Consider the following 8,064-nt stretch of genomic DNA (forward strand, 5'->3'; position numbering starts at 1 on the left):
TATTCTTTTTGTTATGTCTTAGCATCAGAACCTAAGCATTCTTCATTTTTAGAGAACTTTCAGTAAAGTATAAATAGGGCATCTTTTTTGTATCCTTTGTTTCACTGTAGCATCATTATCATTTTGTTTTTGTTTTTGTTTTGTTTTGTATTGTTTTGTCTTGTTGTCTTTGGTTGGTTGGATGTTTTAGTGCCAAAATTCAGGAATGAACCATTATTATCTTTTTAACTCTGGAATGTTAATAGAAGACTAAGTGGTATGTTATATTTCTGAGATTAATTGTTTTGAGCTAGAAAAATCATTCTTAATTATTGGTTTCAAAAATGAAATAATGTTCTGCATTGTCATCAATTTTAGCAAATATATTAAGAAATCCAGTATATAGAAGTTCTCTTAATGATGTTCTGATAGTAATTTGATTGCTTTTGTTACTATAAGACCCCAAATTATTTGAGATGAGATATATAATAGTTAAACTTTGTAGACATAGAATTTTACTAATCTCGGGGAGTTCCTAGACAATTCAAAACTTTGTAAATTTTGTGTACTTTATAGACTTCACAAGTGAAGTCGCAGCTCTGAAATTTAGGTTGTTCAGAATTATAGACTAAGATTAGCTGGCCAAGTCTTCTAATTACTGATCGCAGTGACTTAACTAAATATGCTCAAGCTAATTAAAGGTTTCAGCAATGTTTGCAGTTAAAATAACTTCTGGGCTCAGCATTTGCTCTATTTCACCATACTAGGAGCAAAAGATTCTAATCCTCAAAACGGATTAAGTTGAGTGCTGGCAAATTCAATTTCATACAGAATTTACAAGATATTTATATAGAACTGAAATTAATTATGTAGAACAATTTTAGTTTCGATACTTGTAGTTATGAAACTTGGAACTAGAAAAAACAGAGAGCCTTTATTGTTATTGACATATGCGAAGAGTTCTCTATCAATTCTCTCTCCTTGAAAATTTTTATATGGTTTTTAAAAAATTCTTCTCTTCAAAATTAATTTTAATTTCCTTTAAATAAATCAAAGAGTGTTTTCTGCCAGAGTGTACCATATAATAAGATAAATTATTGTTTCAACTGCACAAAACTGAGAATTCAATACAAATATTTATTGAGATACAAAGATTAATAAGACAAAATTCTTGCTTACTTGCAATAAAAGTCTTAGAATAAAAAAGGGGTATGTGACAAAGGTGTTAGACTAAGGGCTTAATTCAGTTTGTGTGGCTACTGTATGTGGGTGACCCTAATGGGTGAGTCCTAAATATTAATCTCACAGAAGGCCTACAGAACATTTCTTTATTACCCACCATTTTACCCACAGTTGAGATACACTTCACTTAAGAGAAAATGTTATATATGTCTACTTACTAAACAGGTAAACTTGGGGGGAAGGGGTAGATTTATTCCATTATAAAAGAGGGGGCACCCAGTTCTTTTCTAAAATATTCATTCTTAAAGTCATTTAAATTGCAAACGCCTGTAGTGACATTAACATAGAATCAATTTTGCAAAAATTCAATACAGTTTTCCAAAGTTGACAGCCTATAAGACCAAAGCCTAAAATGGTGATGATTATAGAGTGAACATTTCATAATGAGAGGATATCTTTCAAAAGCTTACATATTAGGTTGGCATTATTAACTGTTAATCTGACAATAAATATACCAGATTACATCAGTCTAGGAAAAAGGATGGATATAAGGCACAGGGTGACATGGCATGTGACCCTTCTAAAATTTGGCTTTTCTCCCTGCCCACAAAAATACTACATTATAATTGAAAACAGAATATGGGCAATGAATCGTTTTTATACCAAACTGTTAATTTAAAATGAATACGTTTAAAAGAAAAAACTGGGAAACAGTTGCTGACTGCATAGAGGAGGAAATCTCACTGCTGATTCTTATGGTTTTTGTTAAGAAAGCAATGATTTTGCCAAGTTTCATAGTTCGGGCATCAGAACTCCGCTGCTGTTCCAAAAAGTAAAAATAAATAATAACTAGTTAAATTAGTGTTTGGGGAAATGGATTAGATTGTAATGTATGCATGCAATTAAGCAACACTGACTTGATTCACTGTGATGTCTAAAATGGCATTTTAAAAAATGAAAGTAGCTAAATTTGGCCCTGATAAAATATATAGCAGCAATGGGTTAGGAATTTTGCAGTTTTGCCCAAAGAGTCCAATCAAACAACCCATATATTAGGTGGCTGTTAACATGCTGGCAGCTGAATTTTTTATATCAGTTTCCAAGGTTGCACAGTAATTACATCTACTGTGAGTCATTTTTGCAGCATATTTTATAAAACTTTTACAGGTTTGCTGGGAAGGGATTATTCAAAGTCACCTTTTATAGATTCTGCCATGAATATTAGACAGTTCTTTGAAAATGTTAGTGTTTACCACTTGCATTGCTTCTGGTTTAAGAGTAGTTGGCATTTGAGGGTTTAGTATAGTATATCAGTGGAGCTTCCTTTTCTGTGTAGACCTTCTGTTCCCTAGCATTGCTAGTTTATGTTCCCACTGAGCTGCTGCCAGAACAAAATAAATCCAGTTGCCTTTTGCTGCTCAAGGCCAACCCAGAAACCATGGAAAGAATTAGTTGTTTTGTCTTTTGTCCTAGTGTGTCATTGGAGGGTGGCGATGTGCAGTTTCATGACCTGTACAATCCACAAAGGGTTAGCTTATTTGAATGGCCGACTAATTTAAATTTAATATTTCAGTGCTTGCTCTTTGTTCTTATTCCTAACTATATCCAGTCAGTACCCAAAGATGTTTTTAAGACTGTGATTAGATAAAACACTTCGCAAAACTTTTAGATCCACTGCTTGTTAAATCAACCGTGCTTTAGTTTATTCTAGTTAAATTAGTACATTTTCACGCCTGAGTAAAAAGTCCTGATCGTTTCTTCAAATTAATGTTTTAAACATATCTTACTGATTTATCTCAGGAATGGTTTATTATATTCATTTTAGAATGCACAAGCCAGGTAATGAATATGATGTTACATTTTGAGGATGGGGCAGTGGTCATACAGGGAGGCGATAATATCACTATTGGAATTTAAGATGGAGGAAGATAAATGGCAGTAAGTCTGGGGCTCTATGGAAAGCTAAAAACCAAGAGGAAAGAAAGCAAACTGGTTGTCTATGCTGGAGTCCATAGCACTCTCAACACAGTCTTCAGTAAAGCTGAAACGAGTTGTGATAATGCTGGTTTGAAAAACGTGGGGATGAGTAGACTACAGTTGTCACAGTAAAACCAACCTCTTTCTCTCTGCTGCTCACTCAAGGATCCAAAAAGCACATGTAATTTTGGTTTCTCTACTTACTTTGCTTTCTCACCATTGTCATAGGGATGGTTGCAAGTTCTGCTGATATCTCTACCTTTATCATTTTGAAATCTTCTTGGTTTACAAAGAATTAGCCTGGCTATTGTGCCATTTGTTTGTTTGGCTTTTTTCTTCTCATTCAAAGGAAAACTCATTTTGAAAACAGATTTCAAATCTTAATATTTCTAAGTAGCAATTTCTATACCTTTGGAAAAACACTTGAAAACTTCATTTGTTTATTCAACATGTATCTATTGAGCATCTGCTCTATAGTAGGGGCCCTTCTAGGCATTGGTGATTCAGTGATAAACAATTCAAAGGTTGTGCCCTTATGGAGCTTACATTCTGGTGAAAGAGAAAATTGATAGAGAAATAAATTATTTTAAGTTTGATGGAAATAAATAGAGCAGGGCAAGGGAGAAAGACAATATAATGGTTATTTTAGGTACAGTGCTCAAGAGAAGCTTTTATGAAGAGATGCCATTTGAACAGACACCTACAAGAAGAGAGGGCGTGAGCACTGCAAGGCTCTGGGAGAAGAGTATGTCAGAAGGAATACATAACTTCCACAAAAGCCCAAAGGAATGAACAAGATTGACATACTTCAAAGAAGCAAATGTAACCAGAGCAAAGCAAATAAACAAAAAATTGGAAGGAAATAAGAATGCAGATACAAACAGTAGCTGGATTATAGAAGACCTTTGAGGTCGCACCTAGGTAGTTGGATTTTATTCTGAACGTCCTAGAGTATGATTAAAGGTTTTGGGCAGAGGAAGTAAAATTTTCTGAATTACCTTTCTAAAGATAACTCTGGCTTCCGAGTAAAGAATATGGGATTGTTCTTGGGGATGGGGATACGGAAGCAGGAAGACTCATTAGAAAACTTTGCGAAAGTTATGCTAAAGATGTGTCTTAGACTACATTGGTAGCGGCTGAAGTGGCAAGAAATGGTCCAGATTCAGGATACATATTGAAGGAAGACATGATAGAATTTTTGGTGAATTTGGATGAGGAATGTGGGGGAGAAAGAAGAGTCAAGGATGCCTCCTGACTCTCTGAGCAAGTAGATACATACACTTATCAAAATAGGGTGTCCTGGGAAGAAACAGATTGGAAGGCAAAGGGAAGTGTATTAGTCAACTTTAGCTGCCATAACAAAATGCTATAGACTGGGCTTAAGCAATAAAAATTTATTTCTCATAGTTCTAGAAGCAGGGAATTCTAGGATCACAGTGCCAGCTGATTTGTTTTCTCCCTGACGACTAAATGCCTGCCTTCTCGCTATGTCCCCACACAGTGGAGAGACAGGAAGAGCAAGCTCTCTTGTGTCTCTTCATAAGTTCACTAAGCCTGTCAGAGCAGGGCTCCACCCTCATGACCTCATCTACCCTTCATTACCTCCAAAAAGCCCATTGCCAAACACCATCATATTGAGATTTAGGCCTTGAGTACATTAATGGTGGGGGGAAGGAGGACACAAACATCCAGTCCAAAACAGGGATATATTGGCCATTTTCTGCTTTTCTTTACTGCAAATACTGACATATCTATCAATCATTCAAGCAAAGGTGAGTAGACAGGTACAGGAGTATGGGAGAGCTTGAGGCTAGAGATATAAATTTAGAAGGCATCAGTATATAGATTTTAAACCACAAAGAGGTGAAAACACCTAGAGAATTGAAGGCAAAGGAAAAATGACTGGGGCTCTTTTTTAGAAGTGAAAGAGTTGTAGGATTCAGCAAAGAAGGCTAAGAAAGAGAGGTCTCTGAAATAACAAGAATACCAGCAAAGTATAGTGTCTCAGAAACCACAGAAAGGTGTGTTTCAAGAAAGAGAGACAGATTAACTGTCAAATTCTGTTGATTAGTCAAGTAATATGAGAATTAAGAATTGACCATTGGATTTTAGTACAGGGAGAATGCCGGGGAATCTAATGAGAATGGTTTCTGTGGAGCAGTGTGAAAACAGCCTGGATAGAGTGGGTTGAGGAAAAAGAGAAATGAAGATGATATAAAATATATAGACATAGAAGCCTTTTGAAGGATTTGCTGAAAAGGAGAGCAAAGAAATGAGACAATAGTTAGAGGAGATGTGGGACCTAGAAAGAATTTTGTTTTATTTTGTTTTGTCTTTTACCTCAAGCAACAATTATTTATTCTTTCTCTTTTATCTGCGGCACTGGGTGGAGCTTGACAGGTCTAGTCTGGGCTTCACTTGGCTTGGATCCAAGTTGCAGGTTGCAGCTACACCTGTTCCATGTGTTTCTCATCCTCCTCAGATCAGCAAGCTCTGTGGGCATGTTCTTCTCATTCAGTCACAGAAAGGCAAGGGGGCAAATCTCACTATGGAAGCACATTTCAAGTTCCTGCTCATGTCATGTCTGATAAGATCGCATTGGTTAAAGCAAGTGAGAAGTATTTTTTAATGGGAGATACTACAACCCATATTTATGCTCACTGGGAATGATCTGGTAGAAAAGTAGAAACTCGAGATAAAAGAGAAAGGTAGGATAATTATAGGAGTGAAGTCCTGGAATGGTCCAGAAGGAATGAGATTTCTGTACAAATGGAGGGGTTGGCCTCACGTAGGAACATGGCTCTCAGCGTAAAGGAAGAGAAGGCAGAGCAGGTGGAAGCAAATTCTCTTCTTATTTCTCAATTTTGAATTGAAATAAGAAGGAAAATCATTAGCTAAGAGTGAAGAGAAGAGAAAAATATTAGAAGTTGGAGGAAAAGAAAGAAAGTATGGTGTAAAACTGTTAGCTTAGAAAATAGAAGAATTAATTGACTAAGCACATGTGGTAGTATTGTTGAAGGTCCGTTTAGGATCAGTGAATATAAATCTAACATGAGATCATGAACATTTCTCTATTTAAAATGAAGTCAGCCTGTGATTTTTCCGAGCCACCTTTGCTATTTGGTGCAGGCAGAGAGTAGGTGGAGAATTGGGTTTTAAGAGGATTAAGGTTTTACTAAGTGAGTAAGATAGAAGAAAAAAAGGATTTTTAGAAAACTGTTTCAAGTTGTCTCTTGCTGAAACCAATTTTCCTAACTAAATCCCATTGTGTATGCTGGTATGTAGGCGTTTAATTTTTTCTTAGTCATGCCGTAACTAAAAAACTCAAAAACTGAAAAATAGCTTTCCCAACATAAGTATTATAATTTTTTCTATCTCTCACTTATTTAATTCAAGTTGGGGACTCTATTTTTTTATCCTTTTTACCAGGATTTTTTTGTTTTTGTTTTTGTTTTTTATTTACATAATACATAATAGCATAAGTTGTAGAGAAATAATTATGGACGTTATTAACTGGTACTTTGAGTTTCAAAACAACTTCTTATAAGAATATTTAGAAAATATGCTATTCAAACAAGGAGGTCTATTTAAAATAATTCAGATTATATTTAGTGAATGCCTAAAACTCCATAATTCCATGAAAACCATCAGTTAATTTAGTTTTATTGAGAGCTGTGATAAAGGTAGCAATTCAAATACTGATCAAGCAAATTCATGAAAAAAAAAAGCCTATATGAGTCCAATAGAGATATAAAAAGCAGAGATCTTACTACATTTGAAACATAGCCTTTTGGTCTGACCTTTTTTCCCCCTCATTTCTGCTCCCCTGTTTTCTCTCAAGAGGGGCCAGGATGTAAACTGGGAGCATACAAATAAAGAATTGGGCACTACAGAAACACAAAAGACAAGAAAATGTCATGATTGGAGCATAGGCAATGTCAAATATCCTCTTCCCTTCCTGCCTGGTTGGAATATGGTAATATTTAAGTATTGCCTAAGACTTAAAGTCAAAGTTTTTGTTTGTTTGTTTGTTTGTTTGTTTGTTTGTTTGTTTTTTAATAGGAAAAGAGATTATAAATCTAGAAGACTTGATCATGGTTTTTATACTGGGTTGATGTGGGGCCCTGCTTTGTAGGTGCCTTCTGACTTCTCCATGCTATAAAGCTCTATGTTCAGGCCTAAAATTCAGGAAACAGGCTTTCTCTACGCTTTTAAGAAGAATGAAGAAGACTTTTTAATTCCCCTCCTCATTGTCTAACTAGTTCACAAAAGCAGCAATGACAACTAAGTTTCAAGATGGAGAACTTATTAAAATTAAAAAGTAGCCATTTAATAGAGGCATCCATTCTGTATTTTTCTCATTATTCACTTAATTATGTAAATACTTAGGAAACAGGCTTTCTCTAGGCTTTTAAGAAGAATGAAGAAGACTTTTTAATTCCCCTCCTCATTGTCTAACTAGTTCACAAAAGCAGCAATGACAACTAAGTTTCAAGATGGAGAACTTATTAAAATTAAAAAGTAGCCATTTAATAGAGGCATCCATTCTGTATTTTTCTCATTATTCACTTAATTATGCATGTATAGGAGCCTAGGACCAAGAACGAGCCTCAACACTAAACACAGTGAACAAGATTGAAAGAAGAGCCAGGAAATAAAGGAAAGGAATACTAAGATTCTATGTTTCAATAGCCTCATAGAAACTTGTCTGCTTATTTATTATCAGTGGTTCTTAACTTTTGGGGGGTAGGTTTGGTTATGGATTCCTTTCAGAATTTAATGAAGGCTATGATCCTTCTACCCCTCCATACATACACATCCCCCAATTTTAAATATATACATATATATTTATATATATACATAAATATATACATATATACATATATATTTAAAATTTATATATAAAATTTAATATATTTAATAGAT

This window comes from Pteropus alecto, unplaced genomic scaffold (assembly GCF_000325575.1).
Source record: "Pteropus alecto unplaced genomic scaffold, ASM32557v1 scaffold86, whole genome shotgun sequence".
Lineage (NCBI taxonomy): Eukaryota > Metazoa > Chordata > Mammalia > Chiroptera > Pteropodidae > Pteropus > Pteropus alecto.